Source organism: Columba livia, chromosome 2, assembly GCF_036013475.1.
Source record: "Columba livia isolate bColLiv1 breed racing homer chromosome 2, bColLiv1.pat.W.v2, whole genome shotgun sequence".
Lineage (NCBI taxonomy): Eukaryota > Metazoa > Chordata > Aves > Columbiformes > Columbidae > Columba > Columba livia.
In genome coordinates, this window is record NC_088603.1 from 123,894,174 (window position 1) to 123,915,515 (window position 21,342).

The 21,342-nt window shown below is 44.8% G+C and overlaps 1 protein-coding gene across 6 annotated transcripts in view; it reads left to right on the forward strand.

Annotated features, from left to right (window-relative positions):
* The first annotated feature begins 620 nt into the window (after window positions 1–620).
* CHD7 (chromodomain helicase DNA binding protein 7) overlaps window positions 621–21,342 on the forward strand; it is a 132,153-nt gene continuing 111,431 nt past the window's right edge. For 3 of the 6 annotated variants that reach the window (XM_065053625.1, XM_065053630.1, XM_065053631.1), the window contains exon 1: window positions 628–1,089. The gene's annotated coding sequence lies outside the window, so the exon portion shown is untranslated. Of the gene's footprint in view, window positions 1,090–2,465; window positions 2,537–3,175; window positions 3,280–15,623; window positions 15,713–21,342 lie in introns of those variants that run through there. The other 3 variants (XM_065053626.1, XM_065053629.1, XM_065053627.1) reach the window with 3 other exon arrangements.

A 21,342-nucleotide genomic window follows, 5' to 3' on the forward strand; every position in this document is an offset into this window, starting at 1 on the left:
GCTGCCCGGCCGGGGGCAGGGGCCGGGACCGGGGCAGGCCGCAGGGGACCGGGCAGCCTCCCGGGGCGCCTCTCGGTTTCACTTCGCCGCGGCGTTTGGGAAGTTTGAAGCGCGGCAGTGACACAGGGACATCCCAACCCCCCAACCCGGGCTTTACCGGGAGTTTCATGGGACGGGACGCGCCTCGGCGGCCGGGCACGGCGCTGACCCCGCGGTGCGAGGCTGTGTTCCCCCCCACCACGGTGACCGGCAGACGGGGCGGAGCGGCAGGGGAGGCGCACGGAAGACGCCGCGTCCCTGCGCCTCGTCCCCAGCTCCTCGGCAGCGCTTCCTCGCCCGGTGGCGGGGCGCTGGCGGGCCGGGCGGTGGGGAGGTTAGTGACCCCCGCCCCTCCCCTGCCCGGTGCTGTTGTGTTTTTTTTTTTTTCCTTTTCTCTTTTTTTTTTTTCTTTTTTTTTCTTCCCCCCTTCTCTCCTCGTTGCATAAATTATGCCGGGCGGGGCGGTGACGTTACGGGGGGGCGTGGCGCGCGGCGGCGCTCGCCCCCGGGGAGGGGGCGGTGTCGGGGGCGCGCCTTGTGGCGGCGGAGGGAGGGGAGGGGAGGAGGCGGCGGGGGCGGGCGGGCGCAGGGGGCGGCAGCCGCGGCAGCCGCCTGGCTGGTGTCGCGCTCGGCTCGGCTTCGGCGGGCGCGCTCGCTCGGGAACTATCGGATTAAACTTGAATCGAGTGAAATTACACAAAGGAGCGAAGCGGAGCCGGGACCCGGCGGAGACCTCGAAACTACCCGAGACCCGCGCTGACCCTTTCTCTCCCTCCCCTCCCTTCCACCCTTCCTTCGCCCGCCCCGGTCAGGGATCCCCCTCCTCCCTTCTTAGCCCAGCCCCGGTGCGAGCGAGCAACTCCGTGCGTGTGTGTGTGTGTGTGTGTGCGTGTGTGTGAGACCCGCACCCCGCCTCACCCCCCCCCCGGCCGGCGGCACCAACTCCGGAGCGTGTCCCCTCCTCCTCCCCGGCCCCTCGGCGGAGGGCAGCGAGGGAGCGAGCGGGGGACACCGGTCCCCAACGGCCCCCGACGGCCACGCACCGGCCCGGTGAGTGACCCCGCACGTCGCTGGGCGCGCAGGGAGGGAGGGCGGGCGGGCGATCGCCGGCCATGGAGCCGGGGACTCGCGGCAGGTCTCCGTCCCCAGCGGAGCGGCGCGGAGCGGGGGTGCTGGCTGCCGGCGGCGGTCCGGGGGGGGTGGGGGATGCTGCTCCCCGCCGCGGCTCTGGGCGAGGCGGGGCGGTGGGGGTGTCTCAGCGGGGCACTTCCCCGGGTGTAAATGGCTTTTTGTTGTGCTGCGGCCGGCCGGCCGCCTTCCTCGCCTCGGGGGAGGGGAGGGCACCGGGGAGCCGGAGCGCCGGCGCCCCTTCCCCTCCCCGCCCCCCTGCTTCTCTCCGCAAGTTTGGAGGGTGACTAAAAATCCGGGAAAAGTTGAGCGAAACTGCGCCGCGGCGGGCGGGGGCGGCGGGGCCCAGCGCCGGCCGGGATGGCCGCGGGAGCGCTTCCCCCGCTGACCACGCCGACGGCTCCCGGCGGCCGCGGCGGCACAACAAGCGCTAACAAAGTGAGGGCGCTTCCCCGCCGCGCACGGCCCGGCCCGGCACCGCCCCGCCCGCCGCGCTCCCCGCTCCGCGCCGGCACATGGGTCGGCGGGGCCGGGGCCGGGCCGCAGCGGGGGCACCCCCAGCGGAGGCCGGGCGGTGGGTGGCGGCGGGCGGCAGGAAGGCGGGCGGGGAGGAGGAGGAGGGAGGCGGGAGCACGAGGTGCCGCTCCGGCCGCCGGTGCGCGCGGCGGGGGGATCGTCCTGCCCCGGCGGTGGCGGCGGGAGGGGGGCGGCACCGGGAGGGGGCAGGGGGCGGCCGGCGCTCTCCGGCGGCCGGAGAAGAAAGGGGAGCGGGGGAGAGAGGGAGGGGACGGGAAGGGAGGACGCTACCTAAGGCAGCCGGAGCGGTGCCGGCGGACGCCGCATAATAGGGGCTTCACCCCGCCGGGCACCTCGCTCCGCCGGCGCGGAGCCAGCCGCGGGTCGGGGCGGTCGGGTGGCGCCGCCACCGCGCACATGGGGTCGGGGCCGGGGCGCTCCCCCCAGCCCCGTTCCGGGCCATTTTGAGGGTGAGCGGAAAAAGGTGGTTTGAGGCCAAGCGGTCAGGGCGCGGGGCGGGGGGGTTGAGGCCGCGGCCGGTCCGCGGGGCTGGGGGCGGCGGGGAGCGGAGCGGGGCCGGCGGGCGCGCAGTGCGGGGCGGCGCGGAGCGGGCAGCGCGTGTGCGCGCGTGTGTCTCTGTGTGTGTGTGTGTGTGTGTGTGTGTGTGTGTGCGGTGGCGGGGGGAGGGGGGCAGGGTTGTTAGTGAGTCTCAGGGAGAAGGCGCTGCAGGCAATGAGCAGCCATCATTACATTGCCTTCGTTTATCCCGGTAGCGTTACATCAGGGGGACGCGCTCCCACGCCGGGGAGAGCCCCTGCGGGCAGGCCCCACGCCGCCGGACGGGCCTTCCCGGGTGGGTGTCTGATGGGGGGGTGGGTCAGGGTGCCTGGGAAGGGGGTGGCTGTGGGGCAGGGGCTGGAAATGGAGCCGGTTTCCTCGGCTCACTCCTACACCCCGCTGACGCCCGGGTTTAAACTAGTTGTTTTTTAAACAGACAATGGACAAAAGGAAAGTAGCGATGCCCGGAGTTCCCTGCCCAGCGCTGGGGCCGCTCGGCGCCGCGCAACTCTCCCGCACTTACCCACTTTCTGCCTTTGTTTTCGTTTGGGAAGGGACCGAGCGTGCCTCCCAACTACCGAAAAGGGCTTTTTTTTTTTTTTTTTTTTTTTTTTAATTTGCGATAAGCTTTTTTCTTTTTTCTTTTTTTATTTTCCTCCTCTTCCCCCCCAGCCACTCTTGGTCCTTAGTGGATTTTTGGCTCGGTAATATTAGAATAACCTCGATGCGATAAGTTTGTTTCTGTGTCGATGTGCGCCTCGATTTTACTTTCATCAAAGCAGATTGCGAGCTGTGTTTATCCTGGAAGATGGCTTTCGGGAGAGCGTGTTTGCCTTTTTTGTTTGTTTGTTTTTCTTTTCTCGTGGTGTATGGGACTAGCGGAGATACAAGCAAGCAAGTTGAACAAAAAATGTTTCTGTTCATTTCCTCACAGATCATCCATTCTAACGACGGCAAAAAAATCTTAATGACTATGACCTTAGCAGCATGGGTAGCTGATTTATCCCAATTATAAATCCCGTTAGTTTGCGGTAATGTGTGAGTATCAATATATAATTCATATTAAAAAGCATGATCGATAATTACTATTAATTTTTTCTTTTTTTTTTTTTAATAAAAGTTGAAATCCATCGTTTTCCAATGAGAGTGCTGCATCTGTCGCTTGGAGTGTTTTTGTCTCGCTGTTGCACAACAGAGGCTCTCTAGTCTTTAACCTAAAATGGCAGCTTTAATTTGACTGGGGCCCATTCATTGACAATGATAATAAAAAGGCTGAAAGCTAAATGTAGCTGGATGCTTGGGGCACGTTTGCAGAACTCTCTCCTTCACATTGCCAGGCGCTGCGAAGAGGAACTTGGAAGCTCTCTAGTTTCTATCCTGAAAGTTTCCAACACTTAAAAAATTAGAAGCAAAAAAAAAAAGGCAGTTATTCTGCATAAAACACATTCTAGATGGCAGGGTTGCTGGCGAACTTAATGGTGAGGAGATTGGAGAGGGCTTCTTCTGAGAGGTCTGCCTTTTTAACAGCCGCAGAAAAAAATCCGGTAATGCCTTTTTAAAATCAGATGCAGTCCAGGGGAAAATTAACCATTTGTTTCTGAGGTTTGTAACAGGTGATTAGAACAATTACATTCTTTACATTTTCCTATTTCCAGCTACTAAAAGCGGGAATGTTGCTTGTTTCCTCTTGTTTGGTGGTGTAAATGCGCTCAGGGTTTCACAGAGATCCTTTTGATAGTGTGCTATTTTCCTCTAGGATAAAACCACAACTGCTTGGAAAAAGTAATTATTTTTTTGTATGAGACATCATTTGAAGTTTTGAAACAGTTTCGCAAAATAAAATTTCCCCTACTATAGCATTGGAAAATATTGCAGATTCACACATCCCCTGTCCTGTGTCTCTGTTAACGTAAACTGCTTATTTTCAGTCTTTCTTGAGCTTTTTAATAATAAGAAACATATAAAGAATGTCATGAAAGCTGTAGAACAAGCTCTCAGAAGAGCATTAAATGCTTGTGATTGCAAGTTTAACTGTATTAGTGATTCACTCATACTACTTGGATAATCATATTTGACCAAATATCTTACTAAATATTTAACAATGTAATGATATTTCTGTTATTACTTGTAAATCTTGGTTAGGTTATTTAAACAGTGGAAGAAACTTGCCCAGATTTGAAACCCAGACCGATTTTATTGCCTCTTCAGTAATTAAGGAAAGTTCTGATCACAGGTGAAGATCACACAGTCCTTTTGGGAAAATAACAATTTCTGAGGGCGCAGTGCTGTGAGAATACCAGTCAAAATGAAGCACAGTGCAACTGCTCCTTCTTGCAATGAAATGAGTCGTGGGAGGTTTGAGTTGTGACCATTTTCTTTTGAATTTGGGTAATGCGGAAACCTGAAGAGTTAGGTGGAAGGAGCACTGCGAGGCCTTCCCCACCCACGTAGAGGGGTCACTTAACTCGCATGAAAAAAAGCTTTGCTCAGGTTATTTGTTGTTCTGTGCTAAAAAGCTTTTGATGAACATGCGTGATATTTCCCATTAGTGCTCAGATATTAGGACTTTGCTAGATGTGAAGTGAGTTATTTGCGAGGAGAGGTGAAGCTACTGGGAGCAGAGGGAGGACAGTGACAAGGTGACGCGTAGGCCCCAGGCCTGGCACCGGTGGCCGCTCAGTGTCAGCACAGGGACCTGTGGCCCGGTTCTGTCCCCTCTGACGTGGCTTGTGCCCTTGCTGGAGGAGGATTTGTAGTTGTAAAGATACGTGGCTTTGAAGCCTCCACAAACAACCAAAAACCAACCTAGGCGTGATTTTCTGTAAAGGTGGAAGGGCTGAGTAACAGGAGCTTTGCGGGTTTTCAAAATGCTGCTGAGATCTTGCAGAGCCTCTGTGGTTTGCCATGTCCATCGCATCCTACAGCAGCTGGCTGTTGGGTTTTTTGTTTTGGTTTTAGTGTGTGGTGGTGTGATATGTAAGGGTTGTTAAGGTGGGAGGAGGAAAAAAGTAACCAGAAAGGAACAGGATGGAAATAAACACATGCGCTGCCTTGGATCCCGTGCCTTAACTCCGTCCCTTATTTTCTATTAATCTAATTTTTACATTAGTTTTCAGAGGGAAAGCTTTTAGAATCTGCTGGTTGGTGCTTGCTCTTGGGAATCCAGCATTATTCAGATGAATTTGTGTGGCTAGCAAGGACGCAGGCAACTGCGTGCCAACTTGTGTGTGTCTGAACATCCTCCGTCCCCCAGTTCCCTTCAGTCCTGGCTTCCAAACCCTTTTGTATTTGTCTGCTATAACAGATCACTAACTGCTCAGATTTATGAGCTGGTTAACGGATGCCCGTAAGTAACACGGGTGATACTTTTATGTTATTTTTATGTTCCCTGTATGCATGAGAGAACTGCACATTTTAGTAAATAATTAAACTGTCTTTTTTTACAAATGAGTCTTTTGTGTGTAGGTGAGGCTTTAGATTTCACTTTTCCAACTGAAAAGTTATTGTATTAATTTACTGCATCTATTTAGCTTCATCATTAGGACAGGCATTAACTTCATTGCTTCTTACCATTTATATTTCTGTGAATAGCTTGTTTGCACAAATTCAAACCGCTGGATTTTTGTGGAAGAAAGTCTCAGATATTGCCTATATTTTGGCAGTGATAAAAAGGGCAAAGGGAAGCTCCGAGGATAATTTATTTTTAGAACTCTTTCAAAGGAAGGAGTGAGGTACAACATGCAGAAACATCCCATGTTTTTATTACGATTCTGACAAGATACTGAAACCTGATGGAACAGTTTTTCCTCTTGATTTCTTTCTGTCCGCAGAACCTAACTGTAACTTTTAGTGGTTTGTATGTTACCTGAGATCAGCAGTCGTGGAACATACCACATCATAGCTGCACGCTAAAATTCTTCCTTGGAAAACGAGGTTGGAAGGGATGATACAAACAAACAAAAAAGGAGGCTATGACCTGAAGGACACATTCCAAGTGCCTGAGTATGACAACAAAGCTCTTAAGGATATTCTTAAGTGTACGAAAGCTGATTAGCTCTTAGCTTCCAACATTGTGACTTTTCAAAGATGTACACATGTACCTAGAAGAAGCCAAGTCAAAACCAAGGATCTTCGTGCTGTTGGCTTCTCATTCCACGAATGCTGCTCAGTAGTGGTTTCTAAACATTCTGATTATTTTGCCACTTTTGCACCAAATACATTCTCCTTAAAAAAATACTACTTAATTTAACCATTTTCATTTAAAAGTTGAAATTCGGTGACAGAGTGCTAATTATGAAATAAGCTACTGTATTAGCAGAGCATGGTGATACATGACTCGGAAAGCTTATTGGCCTATAGGAACTAACCAGCAGCCCTTGCTGTCACGATGTAGGGCTGGCTTTGCTTTGTAGTGACCTATATAGCTACTTTGGGTGTGGTTTTGCTTGGCTTTCATGGGAGCTGCGTCCAACCTTCCTCTGACACAGGCAGTTGCTGTGACGAGAGGGCCTTGAGGGGAATGGCGGGGAATAAATAACTTGGAGAATCAATTGTCTGGAAAAAGTCGTTGCAGCCAAAATGTATGCCTCCTTCCTAGTGGTTCTGGGAGGAAAATTAAATTTCACGTGTACGGTCCTGATCCTAGAGGTTATTCTGTTCGGGCTTTGTTTAATGTGGGCTGGTGATGGTAGTGAGCAGTGCGGTAGCCTACCTTGCCTGGGAGCAGCCAGCATGTGGAGAATCCAATGCTGAATAGTTTTGGAAGCACTTCAGTTTTAATGTCCTTGAGTCACTTTTTAAGCCGTTCAGTTGAGCTTTCTGTTTACTGCAAGAACTTCAACAGGTAGCTGGCTTTAACATTTCTTCTTAGGGATTTTTGAAAGAAATTGGCTTGCCCCACAGTTTATTTTGATTTCTGTTACAAAATAAGCGTCACTTCTTGTAGCATTTTATGGAGGTGTACATCAGATGTACAAAGTATGATTCCTTTTATGCAGCAAAACCATCCCTGCTCTGAAATCTAAGCCTTTTATTTCTTTGTTGCCTCCCCTCAGCTTTTCTTCCTCTTCAGGTTATGCCTTTCTTTCCTATTGGGTTTTTAATCTTCCCTCCAATTCATATTATCCTCCGTTTGCTTAGTGAAGTTGCTTTTTCTTGCCAGTCTCAGGTAATGAGGACATGTTGCAAAATAAACACGTGTTTCATCTCCTAATAATGCTGCTTTCTATCTAAAGCACGGAGGATACTTTAGTTGGTGTGGAGAGAGCTGCCTGGCTGCACCAAAGCCCGAGGAAATCCCGCGTTAGGCCTCGGGGCTGGTGGGAGCCAGAGTGGAGGCCGCTGGGCGCTGCGGCCTGGTGGCGACTTCCCAGTGGTTCTTCACGACCCGTCAAAGAGGAACAGCCTCTCGTCATGTCAAACTGTGTTTTTGTGAAAACGGCATTCCCGTGTGATTTAACAGTTGAGAAATACAGCCGTAGTAGTTCATCTTCTCACTCTGTGCACAAAGTAGTTGCGAGCAGGCAGAGTTGATTCTCATCGCGCTTCTTGTGAGATGGGGGTAGCTGCTGTGGGATGTCCCTTGCCAAACACAGACATTTGGGGTATGGACAGGAGCTCCCATTGAGGGATTGTGACGTTTTTAAAGGAGTAGAGGAGGTTTGGAGACCAAGAACTATGTCACTGGTGGTAAAGCAGATCAGAACCTGGAGGGAGTCCAAGGAAGACTTTAATAAAGGCACTTTTGTCTTGGGCCTTAAAACAGGAAGCCTGTGGATTTATTTACAGGGTAAACAGGGTTTGTTAAAATGGGCAGTCTCTAGGTGCAAAGGAACACCATACCAGTCATTTTTTGAGAGAGTATTCAAGAGAAAGCTAACTAAAACTGAACTGAAAGCTGGAATTTTACAAGTGTAGAGGTCAGCGATAGGACAAAACAAGGAGAAGAAGTCTTCGTCACGGAAGGCATTAAGGTAGTGCTGTCCTGGGGGACGTGTGAAACAAGCCCTTACACGAGAGGAATAGAGAAATTTGGTTAAAGTCTTCGGTATTAACAACTTGAGTGAGCTGGTAAGTGTGAAGCCTGAGTCCATGATAACTTATAATAAGAAAATATTCCTTGCTTCAGGGAGGATTAATCGATGTAGTCGTTTAGATCGAAATCCAAAGCTGAAATGTTACTCAGTAAAATGTTTTGCAGGAGTGTGTGTCAGTCTGGATTGTAGAGAACAGCAGTTTAGTGTTTCTTCAAGTTGGAAATAAGACAACCAGAAAGGAGATACAACTGACTTTGTTTTTAATCCTCAATAGAAGGAGGATTAAAGGAAGGTAATGATGAGGCTAACAGATGTTCAAATATTGCTCTGATAAGGCAGAGATGAAATTGTCTGTAGGTGAGAGGCAGGTAAATTTCAAGGATGAATCTTAATTAGTCATTTAGGATATAACAAATGTTTTCAAAATCTTACTTATTCCTGGGTAGGACAGAAATCTGTCATCCCAGGTAGCTTGCTGCTTTTACTTCTGCATTTGAATGTGTGGTGTTTGTTCATGTGGGATCAGAAATACCTAAGCAACCTTAACTGTGACTATTAGCTCGAAATAAGATCTAAGAATATGATTTTTTCTTTGTGTTGTCTCAACTGCCTGGCATACATCCAGGCAAATCCTGTGGCTTATTGAGGATGTGCACTGGTTTGTGCTGGTATCGGACTGGAGTAGCTTCTTGTTGGACTTGGTGGTTTATTGCAAAGCAAAATGCAGGCAGGTCGTCATCTCTGGGTGTTGGTTTGAGAGGCACTTGGGTTGTGGTGCTAGTTCCTGGGCGGATCTTGCAGACTTCACAGGCTGCTGTGGTCACATCAGGGTGACTTCAACGAAGGGCTTGTGTCACTCGCTGTAGCCACTGCTCATGCAAGTTCAGAGATTCCTTTAAACTCTGATGAGGGGATTCTCACTAAGAGTATAATTCTTGCCTCAAGTTATTTTAACCGTGAAGAATTAAACTGAGAGTTTATATTGAACAATTTAATATCTCTCTTGATTTAGGAAGGAATCATTCAGAAAGTGAGTTAAGTAGGGGATTCTGGACTGCCTCAGGAGGTAAGTCTGGGAGAGACCTGCTAAGTAATTCACTTTATTTATCAGTACCGTTACAAGGTGTCTGCTGTGCTTTGCATTCACTTGGCTCTTTGAATGAAGTACAGCCTTATTCGTCATCGTTCTTTCATTGATGGGGCAGTGGATAAGCAGGCTTCAGCTTCACTGCCCCCCTCTTTCTATCTTGATCTCTGAGAAGGTACATTGCCATTTTGCTGTGGTTTTATTTTTTTTTTTTCCCCTCTGTACAGAAAGATGTGAACGCAGTTACATGCTTCTCTAATTCCATTGTAACCTTATCAGAGGTGACTGAAAAAATTGCATCAGTTCCACCTGCTTCTCCTTTACTACAGTTCTGCAGTAATCTCCAGCCCGTGCCACCTTCCCTCACAGAAGTGACTCTTGGTCAATGTACTTTGGTGTTTTAAACAGGATTTGAACTTTGTGGCAGCCATGCAGAAGGAGGGAGGTGTGTTTTCCTAGAAATGGCATTGCAGTTGGAAGCAGCAGCTTGTTAAAGGCAGCGCTGGAACAGAAACAGGCTTTCCAACTTAGGTCTGGTAGTTGTTGTAGGAGGTGGTCTTAGAAGTCAAGCGTGTTAGATGTTGCACTGGAACTGCAGAGGGAAAAAGAAAAAAAAAAGGAAGGGGGGGTGTTTTTCTGTGGCATTCCACTTATCACAGTTAGATTTTGAGAAATGCTATGGTTAAGGTGACTTGAGTTTGTGAATGGCTGGTTCTCAAGGACATAAACTGACAGCTCACACCCCTGCTCGCCCCTGCCCAAACCAATGATGACTTAATTTTGCAGTGTTAAAAAAGAAAACCGTGGCTCCAAAAAAGAGATGGCAGGTGAAAGGAATTGCTTCCATTGCTCTTCTCGTAAGAAATTTCCCTCACACAGTTATTTAAAACATTAATCTTCTTGGTCTGTTTCTCTCCTTCCGCCACCGGTCCCCTTTCCCTGCCCCATCTCCCCAGTGAAAAGGAACCTGAACTCCTTTCCGCCTGCCTCGCCAGGTGAAGGATGGGCAACCTCTGCCTCATCAGTGGGTCCCGTGCGATTCCCACACTGAGATTATCGTGTGAGCAGAAGCACAACTGGACTGTGTATTATGGGGGTGTAAATTTTTTGCTGTGGGAGGAACTGGACTGGTAGGGGCTCCTGGAGGCAAATATGTCAGAGCCAGCTGGGATGGATGCAGGCTGCAGGCCGCATCTCATCCCCTGGTGTGGCATCTGGGATCTGCTGCTGTTTTCCTTCATGGCTCTGTAGATATGGCACTTCGAGACCTGAGGTGTGCTCTGTGGCCGTCCAGCATGAAGATTTTTCGTAGGCAGAGTCAGGAAGGCTGAAAAACCCTTGTCCAATTTGATGATGTGTAACAGTGGTGGTGTTTTGGGGCAGGGTGCTTTTTCTCATCAGTACATACTGAAATGAGTTGTTTCTGTTTTGAGATGCCACCAAGTAGGCAATGAACTTGGAATAGCAAGTTAAGAACTCCAGCAGCTGAGCTGTCCTGTTTGCTGCTGCCATCGATTCAGTTTGGCTGTGGGAGTGATATATTTGATATGCGTTCGCTTCTTGCTTCTCAAGTGAAACGGCACATCCTCAGTAGGCAGTCCATCACAGAACGAGGCAGATCGATCCTTGGAGAGAAATCACTGGGCAGAAAACCCGGGGGCCAGGCATCGAGAGCACTTTGTGACTCGCCTGTGGTACCGCACCTTGCAACGCGCTGGCTCGACTGCCTCCCTCCAGATGTTTTTCTCTTGGAGTCTGAAAACATTCATGTCAGCCTTCATGTAATTGGTGTATGTGGATACTGGTGGCAACGTCAGGAGAAAAGGCAAAGTTCTTGCTGTTTTCTTCTTATGAGAAATACTTGTAGATTTTCTCCATCAGAACACTTACTGAGATGGGTGGTCATTTCCCCAGGGTGCTTTTTTTTTTTTTCCTAAGTATAGGGAAATCTGAAAAGCTTTCTTTACCCTTTTCTTCTAATTAAGTTGTTCTTATCTTGCTGTTACATTTGTAAGAACTTTTTTTCTGCTGGAGTACTTTAATTATGGCAGTTTTTGTACAACAGGTTTTTTTAAGCTCTGAAGATAGCTGCAAGCTATTGAATGCCTTCTTGGGGTCCATCTAATAACTTATAACTCAGGGTATGGTCTGAGAAATGCAGTGAGGTAATTTAACTGGATATTGTTGTGAAAGGGGAAGTTTCCTCTCCGCCTTTGTCCCCCTGCACCTTTCCTCCCAGCCACATGGCAGCAGAGCTTGTCAGGTCCTTCTGTGAACCACTTCAGTTCACTAAAATGGCAGAGAAATAACTCAGTAAAATGGAGAGCATTTTGCTGTTGTAATGAATCAACCATGCTCATAAAAGGATCTGATGAACACCAGAGCTGGTGCTAAGGGGCCGGTGTCTTGGAGAGCAGCAAGGCCTTTTCATCTTTTCATTTTGGTGGCAGTGAGCAAGTGGATTGGATCAGTTGCCTGGGAACCTTCATGGGAGAAACAGAAATAGTTGTTGTCTATGAAGCAAAGGACACCACAAGAAAAATGTGCTGGCCTGAGTTCAAATTGATATTAAAATTTGTTTATTCTAGTGATGGTATGGATTGCATGCTATAAACAGTTTGTTAGAATTAATAATCTGCTGCCCAGAAATACGTTTTCTTGAGGTACAACAGAAGCCTTAAAGATTCACTAATGTATAAATGTCTTGTCTGAGATTTCAGATTAAAAGTATTTAATGTATATAATCTTTAGACCAATTTATTCACAAGAAAGTATATTGCTGGGGGGTGGTGTATGGTGTTTTGTTTGGTTGCTTTTTTTGCAAGTGTGAAGTTCTCCATTAGGTACATCGACCTTCTGAGTCAATTTGTATGTCTCAAATTTTATGAAATTAATGTTTAATTCAGTGGATTCAGTTATTCTGAGTTTTATCTTAAGTATCTAGATTATTGGTGTTGGTTTGAGAAGGTATGAGAGCTCTTGGTCATAGTAGATGGTTAAAACCATTACTTCCTGTCACAGTCTGAAGCTTTCTCACAGCAAAATGAGCACACTGTTAGTTGTTTAAAGTAGGTAAAAAATTATATTGAGAGTAAAATAACATGCTGCTTAGTTACTCTTGTAATACTACACTCTTGCTGTTCTCCAGAGAGAGGAACAGGCAGTTTACACCGTGTAGCTCAGCAGAGGTATTAAACACCTTAAAAGAAATCAGGGATCCTGACTGCAGCTCCTGCTCAGGCCACCTGCCCACTTGAGGTGACTCTTTCAGCATAGCAGGAGCATGGCACGCGGAGCTGCTGGCTTCCTGAGGAGCCCTGGCTGTTCTGTGAAGTCAGTTGTGCGACCTGCCTTCAGGATGACAGAAGGGAGCTTCTTAGCAGGTGGAAGAGTGGAATTTCATGCTTGCTTTCCTCTTTTTCTCAAGCTTTGGGCAATTGTACATGCCTTGATGGAAGGTAAATACTTGCCATAGTTATAAAAAAAACCCCGATGTGGTACATCATCTAGATTCCTCTCTGCAGGTTTAATCTAAAAAATTAATTTTCAGGACCTACTGGAGATGGCAGTGGAAGCTGGAGGGGGAGTTACTCAAGGCGTTGAGGGTGTTGCAAGCTGCTTTTGGTGAAAACCGTGAGGAGTGGTGGCCCTAACTAGCGTTGTGTGTGTTCAGAGTGAATATTGTAGTTACTAAAAGCAGCTTGTTTACATTAGGAACTGTATGTGCTAGCTCTAATGGGCTTTAGGAAGCCCAAAGCACAGCTGTAAAACATCTGTCTCTGGGACCAGATCTTGTCTGTCTGATGAATTTTTGCCCTGCATTTCATGTTCAGATTTAAAAAAGAAAGAAAACTTTTTTTTTAAACAAAAAAAACTCTTAGCCTTCCTGCTTGAAGACTGGTTTGCACTTGAAAGGCTATCATGCTGTTGTCTTGAAGGCAGAACTTAAAATAGTGACTCAGTATTAACTCCACTTCCTCTTTAATCCGATCATCTTGCTTGCTATATGACCTTATAACACCTTAATTTAAAGGCTGCTTATTCCAGTGGATTAAATTTGGAGGTGTCTGGAGTGGTGGGCATTGCTACAGGAAGGGCTTAAGAGGAATTGAGAATCAGTGTTGCCTCTAAAAAAAAAGTGTGGGTGGGAAGTTAGGAGCAGTGGGGGTGTGTTCCCACTTTCTGATGCTGACTTGGTGATGTATGGTCTGTGCAAAAGCGCAAGGCTCGCTGAAAGGTCAGGAGGAGTTTTGAGCACTTAGTTCTGCTATACATACATATATACATAAGGAAAAGTACATTCACATCCAGTCCATGAATTTGATGCTGTCTCAGTTATGCATGGAAGTGATAGAAGGCAAAAATATCTGGTTAGTGCATGCACCTCTCAGTGTTGGGATGATGTTTCTTCTTCTCAAGGCTGGTGCCCTGAGCAGATGGTCATAAGCCAGGAACCTGAGCACTACTCCAGACTGGTACACCAGGTTCATAATGATGTGTTTTGAGGTCTGTCATATTGGGGTTTGTAATAGTTTCTGTTTACCTAGCAGCTCTCATCAGATGGTCTTGGTTCTTTACCAAGTGTTAATTTTGCCTTACTACTGCTCTCATGAAGTAGATAAACATTATCCTTAAAAGCAGAGTTGGTCTGACATTTAACACTTAAACCTGTTTTAAGTGTTCAGAGTCTGCGTCTGACTAGTTTGGTATTTTTCAGAATTTACATCTTTATCATTTAAATATTTTTCTCAGAAGTCAATTCTAAACAATTCTATTTTGTGTACCAAGTTTAGGGACTGTAAGCTTTCCCCTTTTCCTACACCATTTCCTGAATAAGCTCTGCCGAATAGTCTGTGATTCTCATACACAGAGTTTAGTTTTAGGAGTGGAAAGAGTTTAGATAATATGCTTTCTATTCTATGCTGTGTTATTAGCCATTTTGACTCATGTTTTCTGTGAGGTTCTTGCATCTCAAGTCAAGTATTTAACTTGGCTAAACTCAACTACAACCAAACAATCTCTTTGAAGAACTGTGTGGTTCCAAGCAAGGGTAGGGAATTTGTCAGGTGTGGTATGGGGGTTATGGTGAGTTTTGCTGTACCTGTGAGAACTTTGATCATTAAGAGTCCTTGAAAATAAACCATTGGCTTGTGCTGTCTTGCGCCTGAGGGAGGTTTAGCAGAAGACCTCTCCTGTACTGGGCACGGGCTGCTGCCTTCGGGCTTGGGCTGTGCTCTGCATGGAATGAATGGCAGCAGCACCTTTCTTGTGTTGGAGGAAGCAGCAAGGGCTGGAAGATGCTGAGAGGTGGAATTCTTCCAGCATTTGCAACCATCAGTGCCATGTCTTCTGTATTTGTCAAGGAGAAAAAAAAATTGTATCCCTAGTTTGGGAGATGGCCATGATCCCCACTTCACAAGTAACACAGAGGGTTTGTTTTCATCAGCTAAGACGTTGCACGGTGACTTGTGGATTGGAGAAGGATTGAATTCGGTCTTCCAGTAATTCCTTTAAGTGCTTAACCTAAATATGTTGTAGTTATTTTAAGTACCTTTTTATAACAGCAGCAGAACTTCAGGCCAGTGCTTCGAGTTGATATTATCTCTTACAACTGCTGTTTAAAATAATAATAGTTTTTCTGATTTAATTTTTTCACCACTTAGTGTTGTTTTTCATTCTTTCTCCTTCAAATGTGAAAAAATGTTTTTAATACAAGTTCACTATTCTGAACATTTCCACGTATAACACAACTTTTAGTTACTCCCCCACTGAATTTAAGGACCACTGTAGGTACTGACTAGCATAATGCTAGTGCTGCCGTATGTAGTATTATCAGCATTTTTGTTACTACCCTTATATACTTTCTTTTTTTTTCTTCTTCCCCAAGAGTTGAAACTAGATCATAAACTCTTTGAATTTTTTGTTGTTTTACTAGGCTAATCTCTTATACAGGAATGGTAGAACTTCAGGAGAGTCTGATAATCATTATTTTGGGCTTCTTTGTCTCATTGATGCTGTGGTCCTCTCAAATGTTGTAATCTCAGCTGCATTCTTAAAGTACTGATAACATTGACTGAAATACAGTTCCTTCATGAAAGGAAGGTGAAATGATATACTGGAAATTGTGTATTATTGAAGTAGTATATATGTCAAGAGCTATTAAAACCATGTTATGAATACAGTCTTGCTTTTTTAGTACCAGAGAGTAGATTTGCTAGTTGAGACCAAGGGTCTGTTTCATCCACAATCTTGTTTCACAGTGGCTGCAGTGGAGGCTATGGCGGAACAGAGCAAGCCCCTTTCGCCTCCGCAACTTTGTGGCTCAGAATCACCTCGGAAAAAGTGATAGGTAACACTTAATGAATTTTTCTTGCATGAATTAATCTCGTCGTCTTGGTCTGTGTAAACTCTTGGCTTCCACTGGGACCGTGGCAATGAGTTCTGCAGCTTAAGTACACAGTGTATGAAGAACTGCTTCCTTTTATTTGTTTTATTTTGAACCTACCACCTGCTAGTTTGTTTGATGTTCTCGAGTTTCCTTGTTAAAAGAAAAAGGGAACAATGGTTCCCTACTTACCTGCTCCGTGCCACTCCTGACTTCGCAGACTCTCTTATTCTCTCCCTGGTTGTCCCTTCTTGAGGCTGGAGATTCTGAAGGGTGTTTGAATGCCCGTCACCCTGCTTTGGTCCTTTGGTAATTTAACTCTTGAAGTAGAGGTGGGCAGCGCGAACACTGGCACCGTGGCAATATATGGGCACCACACAGACTGGTACATCTCATCTCTGTTACCATTCTGTGGTTGGTTGGTTTGTTTGTTTTTTTTCCTTCAGTATACTTAGCTTTCACTCTACTCTTTTGACAAATCTACTTTTCCTAGGTCTATTTTTTCTAGCTTCCAGATGTTTTTTGAGAATGAGGTAATCAGCTCAGAGGTCAGTAAAATATATGTAAAACAGTTGGATTGTATTTTCTCAGGTGCATTGCATTCTGTTTCCCTGTGCTGAATCTCATCTGCATTTTATTACACCTCTGCCAGGTACGATGAAGGTCTGCTGCTTCCTGCATAGTTGATTTTCAGTTTTAGCGAAATGAATTGTTAATATTACCAGCAAACTCACTTCAAGGCTCACCACCTGTTTGTTGATCTTTTGTGTCCACACTAAACAACACAGGTCTTGTCATAGAAAAGAGCCAAATCATGTTTCCTAACGCTTTTTATCCTGCTTTTAACTGGTTACTTAGCCATGTGAAGACCTTCCCTCTTGCGCTGTTGTAGCTTAGTTTCTTTAGGAACCATTAGTGGAGGACCTTGGTTCAGTAGCTGGCATGTGTTCTGGTCATCCAAGTTATCTCAGACTTCGACCACTTACCAATTGCTTCAAAGAATTCTCATGTACTAGCAAGACAGAACTTTTCTATGGGAAACATCATTGTCACTTCTGCAGTCTGTACTTTGCTACATGCCCATGAACACTGTTTCTTGTGTCTTCTACTTATTTGCCCTGCTGAGACATTGGACTTGCTGGTCTGTAGTTCTTGGTAGTCTAAAGGTGTGACCGTCTTTCAAAACTGGTGCACCATTGACACGAAAGCACTGTTTGACACCAAGATATTATGTGGTATAGTGGACAGAGAGCCTGTTTTATCCTTCAGATTATCAGACCTCTTTGGGTGAATACCGTCTTGCTACTGTTTGCTTTGGTTTGACCAAAACTACCTCTGAGGCCTTATGCAGCAGAAAAAGATGAAAACCTGCCTCAGCCTCTCCAGTGACAGTAGATCCCAAAAACATAAGTTGTTGCTTATTTTCTTGGAGTATTTATTTCATATCTTGGTTAAATGTTAGCCTGATTGATTTTTCAAGCAGGCTTCATGTACCTGACGTTAGTGAAAGGACTTCTTATTACTTTGCACTCTTATGAACGTAGTTTTTGTTTGCAGTTCTACTTGCAAGGTGTTTTTCACCCCTCTTGATGAAAAATATTCTTCCTGATAGCCTCCCAAGCTTGCCATTTAACTGTGACCATTTTTTTGTCTTGGGTCTCTGCATTTTCAGTATTGTATTCTTTGTCTGTTGTCTACAGATGTTTTGTCTGACACTCTCATTTCGCTTCTCTTACCAAACTTCCTCATTTTCGTGCATTTTTTGTCTTTGAAAGTAATAACTCCAATAATGTTTTTTGTTACTGATGTTTTTTTAGAAATGCAAAGCTTAAATATATTTAATGGATTAGTAGTAGCTGTGAGTCATGGTATAGTCAAGTCAAATATGACATGGACAAATCTGAATGTAATATGATTTCTTCGATGTTGAAATAGTCCATAATCTAGTTAAAATGCAGCATTTTAGCCCTGTGTGCTTCACCATAACGTCAGAGGAGTTGTTTGATATATACGGTTTATATGCTTTTATAGCCTGTTTTCTTCTTGCCAGCAAACCAGTCACCTTACCAAGCTGTACAAGTGGCATGGAAATTCATTTTGAATACCAGTGTTATTTAAGAGTGAGACAAAGTTTGTGACTGTGTCCTTTAGTTATAATTCCCCATCAATCGTAAATCGATGCATTTGTTCAAATATACGGTGTAAAACAGTATCACAATCAAGCTGTAGTTATCATGGGAACCATAAATTTTCTTTTTCTTGGCTTCCTATGTGAAAAACCGTACTGTAGTATATTATTTAATTGTTTAGTACTGAGGTCTCTCTGTTTTATCATAGCGTGTGACAAGCTACAGTACCACTCTGTATAAAAACCTTTGGTGCTTGAAGCAGTGGTGGAACAGTGAGAGTTCATTCATGTGTCTGTATAGATACGCGAGTACCATATTTAGAGAAACATTTGCACAAATAATAACCACTTCGTACTGGGGGGTTTTGAGAATTATGTTGCTTTGCTTATCTGAGAAGTACTTGGAAAGCAGTAAGACTGTAAATCTAAAGTCACAGGCGTCAGTGGTTACTTCTGTGTTTCGTTTGATAATTTCTGTTAGAGGCTATCCTGAAAGTTACTTGGACTTTCAAAGCAGCGTGTAATACGCACTCGTGCAGTATTTCATCATAAGCAACGGAATGTTGGGGGGTTTGACGCTTCAGTAATGGAAAGAATTTTGCTGTATGAAGATAGTGAAATATTTGAGACTTCATAGGCATAAAAGTAGATGAACTGATTTAATAAAGAAGGAACAGTTGCATTTTCAAAATGGATGCTCCAAAGGTGGCAAGTATGGGTTCATAACACTTAGAAATAAACAGAATTTTAAGATATCTCTTTATGTTTTTTCCTACGAAGAGTGCAGGTGTCATGGAAGACTTGTGCCTGTTCCAATTGTTGAGAAGTCACGGTTGTGCTTTGATAAGTTAATTTTTAAACTTTTTAATGAAACCTACTTGTAGCTTGTAGACAGCATGCCAAATATAGAAGATAAGCTCATCAGTTACTTCGTTTCCTTCTTAGAATAAGTTTCAGCGCACTCATTCATTGAGGGTAACATGGAAAGAAACTGTATAGAAATATAGGTTTTTGGTTGAAGAAAGAACTGAAATAAATTTTAGGATGGGATTGTTTCTTAGTTCAAGTAATGCTTGCAAAGCACCCAGCAGGATGGTTTTCTGTGTGCAAAGTAAGGCTTGGTAAGGAAATTTGAAATTACAAGGGTTGAAAGTAATCCTGCCTGGGCACAATCAATAGCAGCGTGTTGTGAGATGGTAAATTCTCGTAGGTGGTGTTTAACGAGGGGTGCTTTTGCCATTTTTTTTTGTGTCTCTTCCTGAACTAATGCATTTTGAACTTCTCCTCCCAAGTAACTTTCATGCAGAATAGGACGGAAATCTGGAATTTGTTTGTTTAAAAGCTGCGTGGTTGATGTGCATTAGTACAACATATCTCTGCTATTGGAAGATCAGAAGCTATCAGTCATTTATTGCCCAGATTTAAATGGAATAGGGGCTTTTATAGGCTGATTTATTAGAATACGTTGCTTATAGGCTTGTTTAAAAGTGTCACTAGCAAATCTGATATGAAAAAAACGGCATGAAGACAGTTGGAGAAGATTTCATCATGGTCTATGAATAGCTGATAAACACAACGCGGTGCTGTGATGCTGCCGTTTCCTCCCTTCACCTCCCTGTCCCCCATCCCCCCACGCACATGGGATTTTGAAAATGGCATTTTTAGGAGGAAGCAGGTCTTAATCTAGTAGTGTGAACAAAGCTACAGATTATAGGTATCTGCTCCCGTTTCTGTGATCCTTGTCAAGGGCATATATCACTTTTTGCTTCCCCACCCCCCAGAAATAAGTAAATACAGTTTGGGGCTGGCAACAGGCTTTTTTAAAGGCTGTACATTCTTAACAAAGTACATTCTTAACACAGACCTCGAGTAGTTGGGTCCTGCACCACAAATGACAATTACTCATTAAATTGTAACTTTGAATCACTGAAAGCTGAGACAACTGTATATTAGGTGTCACTATTTTAAACTGTGTTAGAAGCTCAGTGTTTTAAGGCTGAATTATGCAAAAAGGTATTAAAAGGCAGGGCAGCTTTTCTGCAGGCCAGATAAGTCAAGTTTGGTGTTGATGTTTTAATGATCTTGTTAGTATGATCTTATTTTTAATCAAAGAAGCATATGTATTGATGAGTGGTGTGAAATTAAATCATGTACTTCAGGTTCCATATCCCTGTTATTGAAGATTTATGCAGCAGTTAGTTATAAGCAGAGTAGAGTCCCAACGTAGGGTTTGTTGTAGGATAAAATCAGAATTGACCCTCTGACAGTAAGTTGTCAGTTTTCCTTGCTTTTTTGAAGGCTTGGATACATATTTGTTCCTTCTGGTCTACCCTGAAGTTTAACTGGGCAGTAGAGCTCATCCTGATTTAACTACAACAGCAAGCTTTTGGAAGTTCTATGTGGAAAGTACTTTAAAATGTTCATAAAGATCGTTCTGCTGCTTCTTTCCCCCTCCATATGATTATTTATCTGAATCAGACACACATATGTGATTGGAACATGAGTTGATTTACATATGCCCATTACTCAATCCCATTTTCTTGTTAATGAGGTAGATAAGAGTAAGTGGAAGGAAATAAATTAGTTGTTTCTGGTTTTGCATGGTTAGGAATGATGCTCTGTCTTTCCTTTCGTCTTCCCTTTTTACCCTTTAAGTCTAAAGAAGAAAGAGTCAAACTACCTGTACGTGTTTTTAGCTGGAGGAGTGGAAGAATAATCCAGACATTTAGTATATTAGGTACAAAAGGAAGATGCTTACGTGAATATTCAGGTAGATACTACTGTAATACCAAGGTGGTGTAAATTTGGAGTAACTTGTGAAAGTCATGCAACTGCAAGGAAAAAAATGAACAACAACAAACTAGTGTGGCCAATTCTTGCTTTTTTGAGAAGTCAAGCTATTTGGGGCCTTAAGGTTGAGGGTTCGGATAGATTCAGAATATGGGGATGCAGTTTAAAACAGGAGTCCTAGTCACCTAGTTTGGAAGGAAAATACAACTTTTATGTTTAAACAGGTGCATAGTTAAAATGGGTCACACTGTTGACAACATTACAAACGCTGCACTTTTCTAGATTGAAGTCCCATACGTTGTCTCTGGCCTTGAACAAAAATTGAGAGATCTGAATTCTGTTAATATATTCTGTCTTGTGATGTTATCTGGCTGTTCTTCTGGTCATGGGCCATCTTCTACCCTATGGGATTATAAAACTGTTGTGCATTAACTGATGGAATCTATGACATGTAAATGATGGTCCATGACCAGAAGAATAGCTAGATAAAATGACAAGACAGAATATACTAACAGAATGGTTTTCTTATATCTTGTAATTTCTCTTCAAAATATTTGTGAAATTAGTAACTTGGATCTACTGTGTAATTAACAGTGTCCATAAAAGTGATATGTGAAGGAAAGATCATTGGGGTTTTTTTGAGCTGAACAAAATTCTGTCATATCTGTTTTGTATC